This window comes from Cavia porcellus, unplaced genomic scaffold (assembly GCF_034190915.1).
Source record: "Cavia porcellus strain 051 isolate PalLab524CR breed Dunkin Hartley unplaced genomic scaffold, mCavPor4.1 scaffold_7, whole genome shotgun sequence".
Taxonomy (NCBI): domain Eukaryota; kingdom Metazoa; phylum Chordata; class Mammalia; order Rodentia; family Caviidae; genus Cavia; species Cavia porcellus.
Genome location: NW_026947490.1, coordinates 65,893,979 through 65,908,658, shown reverse-complemented (window position 1 = coordinate 65,908,658; position 14,680 = coordinate 65,893,979). Strand labels below are relative to the sequence as shown.

At 36.6% G+C, this 14,680-nt stretch overlaps 1 protein-coding gene and 1 pseudogene across 1 annotated transcript in view; both read right to left on the bottom strand.

The window, feature by feature from the left end:
* Positions 1-13,311, bottom strand: part of Znf438 (zinc finger protein 438) — a 120,000-nt gene extending 106,689 nt beyond the window's left edge. The window contains exon 1 of the mRNA XM_013151281.2: positions 13,208-13,311. The gene's annotated coding sequence lies outside the window, so the exon portion shown is untranslated. The remainder of the gene's footprint in view (positions 1-13,207) is intronic.
* The window catches only part of LOC134477008 (RNA 3'-terminal phosphate cyclase-like protein), a 107,570-nt pseudogene extending 94,256 nt beyond the window's left edge, over positions 1-13,314 (bottom strand).
* Between the last annotated feature and the right edge of the window lie 1,366 nt (positions 13,315-14,680).

Below are 14,680 nucleotides of genomic sequence, written 5' to 3'. Positions count from 1 at the left end.
TCGGTGAGGTGTTTGGGCCAACTGAAAACTTTATCTTGCAAAAGTAGGTTTTAAAAAGTCTGCCTCAATAAAAGTTCAAAGGAATATCTTTTTTTAAATTCATTTTAAGTTCGATGTTATTGTCTATTGACTTCCACTTGAAAGGCTGTTTGGACCGATAGGAAGGTCTGTAATCACCAGTTCTTTCCTTAAAAATCTTGTAATTATGCTCTATGTCCTACACTGAATGCGATTCGAGGCTAACCTAATTTCTTCCTTTACAAATATCCCCGCCTATTTGCCTGCTCCTAGAGGAATTTTATCAACAAGGTCCAGCGATGCTACAAGGTCAAAGTACACAATATGCCTTTTCAAAACTTAGATTCAAGTTGTCTTTCATTCAACAATATTTAATCTCTAAAGGTTGATTTTATCTCATTTGGGTATTTTTGTTGCATCAACAGTGACACATATGATGAGCCCACTCAACTTTCATTCTTCTTCATACTGGTATTTCTGGAACTGCGTTGGTAGTTTACTTTTTCCCACTTTACAAAAGAAATTCTTATCTCACTGGATGCAAAAGATTCCAAAACAATGCTACATATGAATCATTCGGTAACCAATGTACTACAAGAAGGTCTTGTTCTTTTTCTGTATCACATATGTTATTAAGAAATGGAGTCTTTGACCCAAATTATTATGTCAGAGGACATTTTGCTTAAGGGCTTTACTTTTTCTATAACGTTATTGCTAAAAAAGCATTTCTCTGGAAGACTAGTGAACATAGAACAAAAACTGAAAAAGAAAAGGGGAAAAAAAAAAAAACAAAACGAAGCACTGAAGGCAGCAGCACCTTACTGCACCAGGCGACACTTGATAAGGCTCTGTGCTTTATCCAGCTATCTACTCCAGAGTTAGAGTCCAGCCATGTGACGCCTCTCATGGTGGCACATACTAACATATTTGAGTTTAAAAATCAAGTTGGACTTTTACTGAAAGGATGCCCGACTTGGAAAATAAATTTAAAAATAAAGATTAGTTTAATATTTAGATTAAATGACAGCCATCTTCCTTAAACTGACTAATCTACATTCATCACTGCAAGACTTTGGTAAAAATATATTTAAAATGTATATTTTAAATATTCTAAAATTTCACATTGGTAAACAGATGTTAAAACTACTATTTCTTTCCTTTTAAATACATTGGTTTAACTATGGGTCTCTAAAGAGTATCAAGTGTAACGATCACTTGAAAGTCTTAAACTTTTCTGCAAAACTTTCCCAAACTGAAAAAGTGCTAATAAATCTCTTTCAGTTGAGAGATTTCTAGTTTTTGCTTTCCACAAATGCTGGGGTACCTGAGTCATCAGTAGATTGGTTATTAAAATAATTTAATTTATAGCTCCGTTTCCAGAATATCTTCACAATGAAAAGGGCTAGTAAGTAATGCATCAATATTTTAAGGCTAAAGTTTTATATCACTTTCAAGTATATATTTCTCTTTAGTTCTTTCATTTCTAATCACTATAATCTTGCTGTTATTTCTGTATTAGCTTTTTTTCCCCTACTTTGCATTTATGTGACAGTTCTGGTTTTTCTTCAACTTCATCATGGAGTTCAAATTCTGAATTTATAATTTTTTAGTTTTATAATTAAATTGGATCATAACTATTAATTTAGAATAATTTAACTTTTTCCCATTTTGTATATAAGAATCCAATTTCATGCTCTTTCATATGAACTTTTTGGTCTTTTTAAGAGAGGGGATCACTGTGTAGTTCAGGCTGGCCTAGAACTCACTTTGTAGCAAGTTTTGCAATGATTCTCCTGCCTTAGCTTCCTGAGTGCTGGGATTATAGGCATGTACCACTATGCCCAGCTATGGACTATCTATTGTCCCAGCACCATACACTGAAAACTCTACCCATCCTTTTTCCCTCTGATGATCTACAATACCAACTTCATCATAAATCAATTTTTCATATATGGATGTATCTGCTCCTGAATCCTCTACTATTTCCACTGGCCACTCTGTACACCCCTATACCATATATTGCCTTAATTATGACAATTCTATATTAAATATGACAGGAAAACTAACTCCTTGATATAAGGCAGGAAAAAATTCTTCAGTGTATTTGTAAGCTGTGGACAACCTCTCCCTTATAAGTTCAGAATTACAATGTTAAGTATCATCAAAATGAGGATAAATAAGATAAGAGCATCTTACTAAACTAATAATGGTAATAAGAAAATTTCCAAGTCTGTTACGGATTTGGTATTATACATTTTAAGAAAGAATTAATATTTTTGCATCATTCTAGTCCATTCATGTGATGTGATGTTCCTCTACCTTTCACTGGATTAGTATCTTTCAATAAAATGTTTAATTTTCTCAATGAAGACCTAAGACAGACACGTCCAACCTGAGGCCCATGATATTTTAGCAGTATTTTTCACGACTGGGTTGTACGGTGCTGAGCTATGGATGGAGATGACAATGGCAGGGCACCATGCAGAACTAACTCCAGCACTGCAGTCAGTTGAATTGAAATGTGTAGATCAGACTTTACACACAGTTGTGCAAGTTGGTGAGTAAAACGCAGTGATTAGCTGTAGTATTTCAACTTCCATACATATCTGTGTGTCTGGAAGACAGGCACTCACTTTATAAGGCAGATATGTACGTTTTATTTTTTGGTACTGGGGATCAAACTCATGACCTTGCACTTACCAGGCAAGCGCTTGTGCCATTGAGCTATATCCCTGGCCCAGATACGTACTTTTTCTTATTTAATAATTAAACTTGTGCTTCTTGTGTTACTTTGTGAAATAAAGTAAATTTTAGCAAATATCATACAGGAAGTAAAAAAATTTATCAGACAGCTTTTTCTCACAATGTTATAATTACACATAATTATACATATTATAATTAAACATATAACACTGTGAATAGTAGTGGTGTTATAAAAATGTATTAAAAACTTAAATACATACATATATTTATATATACGTTTTAAACATACACATATACACACACATACAAACACAGATACATACATTATATTATTTTACATGTAGCTCAAGACAATTCCTCCTTATTCAGTGAGACCCAGAAAAACCGAAAGACTGGGTACCCATGATCTAAGAAAATTCACATTTTATCTGTAATTTATCTGTAATTCTCCTTTGCATAGTTCTAGTTACCTGAGATCCACTGCCCACCACAGTAAAAAAATTTAAAAATCACAAAAGTAAATAATTCCTAAGTTTTAAATTGCATACTGTTCCGCACAACACTGTGAAATATGATGTCCTGCTGAAGATGTGAATCATCTTTCCCGAGTACACACATGTTGAATATCCCAATGTTCTTTTAAGTCATTCAGCTCTCTAGGTTATCAAATCAGCTACAGGGCTTGTATTCAAATAACTCTTCCCTTACCTAATAATGGTTCCAGAGCCCAAAAATACTATTGTTGGTCATTTAGATATGCCAGAGAAGTTGTAAAATGCTTCCTTTACGTGAAAGGGGAAGAGTTCTCAGGAAAAAAAAAAATAAAACAGTTGTTTTCTCAGGTTACTCAGATCTATGGCAACAACAAATCCTCAAAAGAAATTCATGCTGGTTTTCCTGTCACAAGTAAAACTAGAAAAGTTACAGCCACAGTGCATGGTAAGTGCTTAATCAAGAAAAGGCATTAGTTTTGTCAATAAAAGATATGCACAAACAAGTTGTTCCAACTGAGGATAACAGTTGGACCACAAAATACTGGGCCCATGTTAGGACTTAAGCAAGGATCCCATGAAGTGAGGGACACTCAGCCAGTAAAGGATGGTCAGATAGATTCAGGAACAGACATGGGCTGAGAAATAGAAAAGTTACTGGGGGAGAGCGCTTTGTGACTGAAGCTGCATTTCTAGCAAAGTTGTAAGAAAATGATGAAGGAAATGAGATACCACCCACAGCAAGTCTTCAACTGAGACGAAAGCTTCCAGGCTCCTCAGAGAGAAGGTGCTCAGAACTTATACCAATGATTGTGCAAAGAAGGAAACAAGGCAGAAGGTGTAGAAGGACTACTTAACTCTAGGATTACGTAGCAACACTGTAGAGCCTATGGTAAAGCCAGATGTCATGAACACAGCAGAGCATCTAAATATTTTTGAAAACAAAAATTATATTTTGAGACTACATTCACATAATTTTTATTACAGTATGTTGCCTTTTTTAAGCTATTATTAATTTCTTAATATGCTTAACATATAAACTTTCCCATAGGCATGTATAGGCTAAAATACAGTATTAATACAGTTTCAAGATTACCTGGAAGACTTGAAACACATTCCCTAGGGATAAAGAAGGACTACAATAGTGACTTTGTTGTGGAGAAATTAGGCAGAGGCCACCTCAACCAAATGGTTCAGGTTAACACTACCAGTAGGGTCCTGTTAATATAATCTACCCATGAGAAAATAACAGAAAAATACAAATTAAGGCCCATTCTACGGAAGGCATGACTACTGCTCTTCAAATGTAACAAGGCCCCAAAGTACAAAGAAAAAAAATCTGGGTCCTAGGAGGAAAAACAAGCCAATCTGCCCTTGCCATGAGTTAGCAGAAGCCATGCTGGGTCTGGGAGGAGTAACAAGAAGCCAATTTCCCCTTCTGGTGAGTCGGTGCAAGCCATGAGGGCTTAAGTGGAGAAACAAGCCACTTAGCCCTTCCTATGAGCCAACTAGCGTGCGGGCTGGGATACAAAAATATCCCCCACCCTGCCGTAAGCAACCAGCTCATCTAGAGGACAGGCTGAGCTATAGCAACTGAGCTACAAAAACATCTCAATGCTGTACTGTTTGATTGACTTTGAAGGCCTTAAGCCAACAGTCTGAACATCTATTAAAAGGATAACAATACATAGCAAATATGGGGGATTTTCTTCTGGCTTGTTTTTGAAATCCAATATTGTTCTCACTGTTGTGTTCTGTTTTATCATTTTGTTTATTCAATGTTTTGTTCTGATAGGTTTTATTCTGTTCTGCTTTGATTTTATTATGCCTGATGGTATGGACAGAAATTTTTAAGAGAATAAGAGGCATTATGGTAGCCATTGTTGATTTTCTATTATCCTGTTTTGAAATTCTGTATCATTTTCACTGTTTTGTATCAATTGGCTTTATTCTGTTTTGCTTTGTTTGGTTTTATTCTCTTTAAAATATAATTTCATTTTTGTTTTGATTGGTTTTATTCTGTTTTGTTTGATTGTATTATGTCTGATGGTATGGACAGCTATTCTGAAGATAACAAGAAACATTATGGTACCCATTGTGGGTTTCCTATAATCTTGTGTTGAAGTCCTGTATCACCTTCATCATTCTGTCCTGAGGAGCTTTATTAAGTTTGGTTTGGTTTTATTGTCTTTAAAATAAAATTTTAAAATACAGAAATAGTACATAAATTAGACTGAGGAGATATAGCCACTGAATGCAATGTGTTCCATTTCTAGCCAAGATCCAGTCAGAGCCCATTTGACAAAGTGGGGAAATGCAAAATGAAAGCTACATTTCATTAACATTACTGTACCAATGTTAATGTTTCTGTTTTCATAAATATATCAATGTTATATTGGATATTATCATTTTAGTCTCTGTTTTGTTGTTGCTACTTTATAGAAACGTGACTGGCTTTCCTACATTGATTGTATATCAAAAAAAAACTTGCTAAATTTAAAAATTTAATTATAGAGTTTTGGAAGTTCTCTAAATAACAATTATATCACTTAACACCATTGTTTCTTCCATTTCTACACTGTTTTCTCTGAGTCTCTCTCACCTTTGACTCACTTCGTTGGCTACGTTCTGTAGAAAAATATTGAATAAAAATGGTGATAACAACATCTTTGTCTTTTTAAGAGTTAATGTACATTTGTTAATGCCCAGAACAAAGTTAAATTTCAACAAAATAAACTGGGGCAAGTAAGTGCTTTGAACATTTCTACTATAAAAGTAGCAATAAGATTTTTTAAATTTTCAAATACTATTTATCTAGAGAGCATGAAAGACTATATAATATAAAAAATATGAGAACAAAAATTGCAACATGGTCTTTTGTTTAAAAAGTGAAATAAAACTACAACATTAATCTGCCCAAACTTTGCTTGTCCCTGCCAAGTTGTGGAAACTAAATGTCTCCAATACACTACTTCACAGTCAGTAATACATTTCAATTGGGTTTGAGCTATTATATATTTGGGAAGTCTGCTCATTATAGCAGTTAGTTTTTCCTATAAAAAATCTGATCAGTATTTTTAAGGGAGGTAAAAAAAAATTTGAAATATATATTAATTTTTTAGTAGCCAGGCAGCAGGAGATGAAGAAACTGAGCAAAAGACAGAAAGGTAGTTACACCACAACAGTCACAAAACACCTAATAAAAGTATTGCTTGCCTTACTAATCTCTGGTGACAAAAATAAAAACATACGTGCCTCCAAAAGGATACAGCAATGAATAAACGGGAAAAGGCCACTGTGTGCTAATGGAAATGTTCTGTATTTTATTTTGAATACTGACTAATTAGATAGCTACAACCACCAAAATTCACTGAAGTGAGTGCTTAAAAGCTGTATGTTTATTGTTTGTAGTTTACAGCCAGCCCATCATAGTCATGGACTTTGCATCTTTGGACTCTAATAATCTTGATCAAAACTATTTGGAAACAAACTATGTTTATATAGAACATGTCTAAATTTTTCTTGTCATTATTTCCTAAATAATAGAGTATAAAAAGTGTTTACATGGTAGTTACATGGCATTAGGTACTGTAAGTAATCTATAGATAATTTAAAGCAGAGGTGGCGAACCTATGGCACATGTGCTGCACTGTCATCAATGGAATCTGTAAAAGGTTCACCATCACTGTTTAAAGTATATACGAGGATATGTGTAGACTAAATGTGAATATTATGCCATTAGTTATACGGAATTTGAGTATCTGCAAACTTGGTGTCCTGAAATCTAAGGGAGTTCCAGGTTTGGTGTTATGGCTTGAAGCTTAACGTCATCTAAATGCCAGCTGAAGGACTTCTAACGGTGCTCAAGTCATGGAGGCACTAATTTAATCAAAAGAAACCTTTCTAAAAAACATTTTAACAAAAATGGCTGTTTCATCTTCTCAGGTAAAGCACTGCTGCATACCAGGTTAAATGTGTTAGGTATAAATAAAGTCTGTGAAAGGTTAGTAAGAGTAAGGGGCAGCTGGAGTGACTACACAATTAGTGGGCCAAACCAAAACAGTTCTGAGAGAAAAAGAAGGCATTATTATTTGTATCAGTTTCCTTTCTGTTGCAGGAACAAACTACCTGATAAACAACATAAAGAGGAAAAGGTTTATTTTGGCTCAGAGGTTTCAGTCCACTGTTCCCTAACTCCACATAGAAACTGCATTGCAGGAGCAAGTGGTCCACCTCATAACAGCCAGGAACCAGATAGAAAGGGAAAGAGTCTAAGGAAAGACACATCATCCAAAGGCATGCCCCCAGTGACCCACCTCCACCAACTAGGCCCCACCTGCTAACACTGCTACATCGGCATCAAACTCCCAACACGAAGTCTTTACAGAACAGTTTATATTTAAACCACAACACTAGTGAACATGCTTCCAAGACAACAGATACATACTAAGATGCTTCTGCCACCCAGAGATTATATAATGACTCTATTACCAGCACATGGAAGGAACCCTTAAGAAATTAGATCAAAAGCCAGCTAAGTCTTAGAAGGAATAGCATTGCCCAGAGTCTCACAAGTGTTACTTACAAGCCTCTGACTAACCCTTAAAACAATGCGTAAGCCCTCCAAAGTGCACGGACAGAAAACAGGAAATAAAGAGCAGTGCATCCACAAGGACTTATTCCCCAGGGTCCACGCAAGGTGACCCTAGAGAAAACTGGACACGGAAGAAACTTCCAGAAGTTAACTCAGGTCCTAGAGGACAATAAATAAAAGAATTCCTCCCAAAGGGCAGGAGCAGAGTCTACCAAGAGAAATCTCTCACTAGCTGTGCATGCTTCAAAATGCTTCCTGCAATCCATATTTTTTTGTCATTGTCAGTACTCACAATCCCAGAAGTTCCCTTGGTTTTAGGAGATTAAACATAAATTTGTAATTCACTAACTAGGCCTAATGCAGTAAATTATGGACACTGCACATAAAGTGACTGGAACCTGACATAAACCTGAAGAGTCTTTTTATAAAGATTACTGAAGTGACAGCCATGAGGCCCTGATTCACATCCAGCTTTTGCTATTAACCCTGTGACCCTGGATAAATCATTACTTCTCAGGACTTCAGTTTATTCATTTGTATAATGAATAAGAGGGATGCCTTCCAGTTCTATAATTCTAATTTAAAATTCTTGACCTTTCTGAGCCAAAATAAAACTATGGGGGAAAAAAACCTTTTATGATAGAGACTCCATAATAGACTTAGTTGTTCTGAATTTTCAGCAATAGCAACTCAGCATAATTTTAAAAGTGATACTGGCAAGAAAAATTCTGGCACACTTCCATTTTTATTTCTCTACATGATTTTGGTCTCATTATAGTAGAATAAGAAATAAAATACAATTTTTTTAGTGAGAAAGACATTTATCTTCCATCTCATTAAGTTTTAGAACTGATCCAAAAAGAAGGAAAATTTTCACTTCAAAATTCCAGTTTTATATTTACAGACTAAAATTAGAATATTTTAAGAATCCAAACTGCAATTTGGAGAACACTTTTAATAAAAAATACCATAACAACATATATTATCAGTTACGCAGTCAAGAATAATATTCACTGAATTCTAAAAATACTACTTTTAAAGTAAAGAAAATTTGAAAAATGTCTGCTAAATTTCAACTCTTGATACTTTCTGTAATTTCTGTTGAAAGTTACCATCAGAATTCTGTGTTTTTCACTGGTGAAATATAAAACAAAAGCTAGTATTCTATTTTGATATTTTGTTATTTATAATTGCCCAGGTTTGTACATGTAGTAAACTAGGGGCCACTCTAAGAGAAGTCACTCAAACTTTGTGACTTCAAATCACTATCTACTGGGACAGAAAAAATAGCAAACCTTTTGCAAATCCTGCTATTATTTTTGATGTTTGTATCTGAATACTGATGTTGAGAAGGCTCTTGTTCAAAATGCTTTGTGTATGACATTTATTTTTCCTGGTACTTCACCAGCAGAGCAGACTTTCATTTAACTCTGATGTCCACTGTTCCTGTGTCCCTGACTATACCCTCCGTAGTTTTTGCTTTTCCAAAGAGTAAGTCCCCTAAATCCTGAGGTCTGGGAAGAAGCGGTGAGGGCTGAGCCCCGAGAAGTCCACCTGTTCCTTTAGCAGACTCCTCAGTCTTGGCAGCAGCCACATGCCATCTTCCAGTCTCCTGATAGCACTGTCATCATCTCTGTAGGGGCTTAGTGTTCGCTTCTCTTTTTTCAACTCTGTTAAAGCCTCATATGCTTTCTGCCTTAAGATTTTAGGGTTAGGGTTATGGATGTCACCTACTTCTCATTAAATAAGCAGTTAGAATTTTGTTTCTATTTCCTTTGTTTTGTGTTAATTTTTGTTTTAATTCAAGAAAGCAGAATGTTAACTGTCACATTAAAACAAGAAATTGGTCTCGATTCTTCTATGTACCGTGTTTTAAGGACAGGAAGTCCTGGCAGTTTCGATCTGCTGAGTACATATTCCTATCTCCGTTCCTTTAATTCCTTTGGAGAAAGCCTCTCCTGTTCCAGGAGACCCCGGTAGGCTTACAGACCCTGGGCAGTCACAGCACATGGGAAATGTGAAGCATGATGGCCCACCAGCATACACGATCCTCACGCCACAGGTTGTGTTGCATAAGGGGCCACGCGTGGGGCCCGAGTCAAACCACACCTCTGCAGCAGACAGCAGGACATCTGGCTGACATGCTGTCTTCTGCTAGTGACTGCTAACCTAGGATGAGAATCTTGAGCTACCAGTGGTCATTTTACTGAGCAAAGGCCTTTCTGAAGAATGCCAAAGAAACCAGCAGAGTTGAGAGATGAGATCATTTTAGTTTCTGGCTGCAACCATGCCCTGAGAAACCATAGCAACACAAACAATCAAGTTCCTTTCATTTTCATAAGCTGGTCTGAACTGTCTTTCTTTCACTTATGAAAAGAACCCTAATGGTTACACCAATGAATCTAAAGTTCCAATTAATAAAACTCAAACTACAAAACACTCACAAAAATTTAATAACCTAACTTCTTTCAAGTAAAACCACAAATCAGAAGTAACATATGCATATATATTCTTTCCACCATTTGAGATTCATTCATATATATATATATATATATATATATATATATATATATATATATCGTCCACCTGCCTGCCTTCCTTTACTTCCTTACTTTTTTACTTCTTTTCTTCCTGTTCATGTTTATCCCCATACATCAATTGAGACTATCCTTAGTTTATCTGTGGACTATTTCATCATTCTATCTTAATGCATGCACTTTGTGTATCCATTTCAGTTATGTATGAATATGAGCTAGTAATAATGGTAACAGTTTGACCTTCTGAACACGCAGTATATGTCAGGCACTATTCTAAGTGCTTTTATCTTTTAACTCATTTTGTCTTCAATCCAAACCTATGTGGCAGGGGACATTATCCCCCCTTATAGACGAGGTCACTGAGGTACTGAGGAATCAACTTGTCCAAAACCACAATGAAAATCTGAATTTTTCAGGCACTCTTTCAAAGATCTCTATTGTTAACCATGGAGAAGATATGTACTTCACAAATCAATATACCAACTGTTAAAGGTTGGATTATGTTTCCCAAAATAAAATTTTGAAGTCCTAACCCTGGTACCTGTGAATGTTATGAAACACTGTTTGCAAATGGAATTAAGAGACCACTCAGGCTTTAATTTGCTAGAGTTATAGTGGCCCTAGAGAACTAACACCCTCCTACTTATACTGAAATGTGCCATCTAATCAACCGTTATTTCCAATTTTAGCACACATGGCAAACTAACATTTAATTTTCATCATAATTCTACAAAGCTAGGGGCAGTGCTGTGAGAACGGAGGGGCACAGCCCCCATCACTGCCTCCAACAGTGGCAGCCTCTATTCAGTGTTGGCAGATGACTCCCATGGAGAAGGCTCACACCAAAAGTGTGAACTCTTCCAGTTTTCAGCAAAACTAGCAACTTGAATTTGTGCATTTATATTAGTTAACAACAAACAATTTACCAGTTTAAAAAAAACACTACTTAGCAATTTATTGGTGTTTTTAAAACAAGGGATAAAATACACTGTGGTCAAACAAAACACTTATGATCCAAATCTGACCACATATCTAGCTTTCTGCAATGTCTGCTTTGTCTGCTTTCTCATTTTTTATGTCCACTTGTTTCTGTACTTCCTTGACCTCGCGCTAGCTGGAACATCCATCTACCAGGCCTGGAAAGCAGGTGCCATGCTGGTCCTATGGGCCACACTGAAGCCAGCACTTTAAGGTTCTGTCCTCTTTGGGATGCAGTCAGTGTGACCCACAGAGCTAACACTGAAGGGTGTGCTCCTCTAGATCTACATTTGAAGTCTATACTCCTCTTCTACCTTGTCTCTGGGCTCTGACGTAGAAGAAGCTTTGAGAGCTTTCAATGGGTCAGCCCAGTTACTCCGGTACCTCACAGGCTCACTGCCACTTCACTCTCATTACTGCCCTTATAACTTAGTAAGCTCTCCAGATTCCTCATGTACACTTCAAGGAAGCACAAGTGGATTATAACAGCTCAAAACTGTCAGTACCTGCTGGCCCTGCAAACTATAAAGGTTGTTCAGGCACCTGGAGACATTTTTGATAAGCAGTTTTGTGAAAACATTTTATAAAATGTGACTTTATTCTTCAGATTTATTCTGAAACTATAAAAACTTTAAACATTTCTCATTTTCTGAGACTGTTAACACCAACTCACATCCAATAGCTCATACTGCTATTTAGTGACCTACAATCCTCTCTGGCACTGAGACTCCACCAGAGTTCAGACCTACTTGAGATGGCACAGGAACAAATGACTGCTTCTGGTAAGTGAGAGGAGGCACTTGGCTTGCTCTGCCACACTGCGATACTGTTGCCAAGACTTGCTCTGTTACACTAAGATATTAAGTGCACCATGATGAAGTTTGGCATACCATAGCCTATGGGACTTGCAAAGTGACCATTATTTTTGGAAAGTTTGTAGCAACGCTAAGAAGCAAAATACCACAAAAATCTGTCTAATTCACTTCATGTAACACTTGCTTTTTTCTTCCCCTTGAATTAAAAATCTCAAATTTCCACTGATTTTTTAACTATAAAATATAGATTCTCACCAGTTTATCATTCTCACAAATATCCTATATGATCAATAAAGTAAGTCTAAAATGTATGAAGCATAAAAAACACTGACACTCAGAAGCACTGAACAACTTGTTCGAGACTGTGATAGAGGTAAAGCTTGTATTCAGATCTCCTGAGTTCATTGGTCCTTCTCTACTAACAAAACTCACAAGATTTACAAGACATGACTGTTTAGTTAGACCAGACTTGCAATCAAAACTGATTTGTGCTGCCAACTTTAATTGTGGGCTCAGACAACTTTTTAAAATCTCTCTAAATCCCAATTTGCTCATTTGGAAAGTAGAGTCAGAATAATAAAAATACATGCTAAGCACCAGGTATAGAGCGGGCACTTGGTAAATGTCAGTTTCCATCTTCAATTCTCCTCCCATGTCCCTCAATACTAAGTAAACTGTCTGTGCTGTTTACACATTTGGGTGATCAGTGAATAACCAGACATCTATTCAAAAAGTACCACAAGGGGTCTACAGATACTGACCAAATCATAAATTGACTGACACATCAAAAACAGTGCAATAGAAACTGCTGTCGTGTGTGTACTGTTAAAGAACGACTGAGAAAGTAGTTACATGTTTTTAAGATTCATGATGTTGCATCTTTTTTCAACAGAGATGGGTCATGTCAGAATGTCACGCTTTGAACTTCTCCCTGCTGTCTAATAAATATAACACATTGTTTCCAAACGTAAAAAATTCAAAACACACCAAATGTAAAAAATTCAAAACACATCAAAGAGACATAAAAGGTTTCCAACCCATCGTGTGGTTTGGGACTTCCAGGTGTGGTACCTTAGTAGTTATCACGTCCTACTTCGGCTAGGAGCAAGTTTCCGGGTCATTCCGGTGTGTCGATGCCGCAGCTGAAATCCTGACTCCTCTAAGGCTCCACTCTGATGGCTCAGTTGTCCCTCTGGATGAGGACGGGTTGAAGGCACTAGAGATAGACAACAGCAAAAGATGGTACTGAATAGGAGACAAGGAGCTAAACTAACTACAGAGGTGGGTAGGCAGGACAGCTTTAGCTCAGAATAAGGATAGGTGCCCTCTTCAGGAGCCACACACAGGTCTGCCAACAGAAAATTAAGCAGCTACCATATTTGACACTAAAAATAAGAAAATGCAGAGCATGTTTTAGAACGTTTCATCAAATTTCAATTTAATGCTAGAGAAGTGTGTACTCCCATGACATGTGACTCTGCTCTTAGTTACAACCTTTCAGAACTGAGGGCTGTGTTATTGCATATGCAGGAGGTTATTAAAGGCTTTGTAATGATTATGTTAAAGGTCATATTCCTTATACACATAACTTGACTTACTATTACAAGCTAGATAAGTACATGAGTAGACAATGGTCTTTCCATTAAACACAAACTGGCTGAAATTACTGTTTAAATTTCCAGGTTGTAAGAGAAAAGAGACCAAATTAATGAGGGTGAAGCTGTATAATCAGTTTATAAAACAAATCATGCCAAGGTCAAGGCCGACCTCACCAACTTCCACATACCTAAGCCACTTAAAGATACGACTCTTTCCACACTACTATTTGCTCTGATTCAGGCTGTTTTTTACTTCTCTTCCATTCACGTGTAGCTGAGGAATTATTTATCTTGGCAAACACCAACACAATCATGTCACTCATCTCAGAGCCCTCTGAGGGCTTCCCACTGCTTAAGAACAAAGGCCAGCTACTCAGGAGGCATTCATGCCTCCTAAATGCAGCCCATCTTTCTAATTCAGGAGTTTCCAACCTTGGCTGAACATCAGAACCACCAGGAGAGCTTTAAAAAACAAAGAGGCTGTGCCCCATGTCCCAGAAATTCTATTTAATGGTTCTGGAGTAAGATCCAGGGACTCACAGTTTTAAAAATATCTGGATGACTCTTATGTACTGCCAAGGCTGAACCACTGATCTAATTTTCTCACCTATTATTTTACCCAACAAGCTCCAGCCAGTAAAGACTGCTTGTTTGTTTGTGTTCCTAGTCCTGAATTCATGCTGTTAATCCAAGATGGAGAATCATTTCCTCTTCAGCTCTTTATTTACATTTTCACCATTCTTCAAATGAAGCAAAATCTCATCACTATTTTTAGAACCAAATTATGAAAATGTTCCCCTTCTGATAATCCTAAGAGCACTCACTGCCTTTATAAAGTATTTTATGGCTATTGCTAATACTGTTGTCACTGTGAATACTCAATATTTTGCTCTCTGTGCTTTAGGCCCTTTGAGAGAAGGTAAACTTTTTGTGATATCTTTTGTAA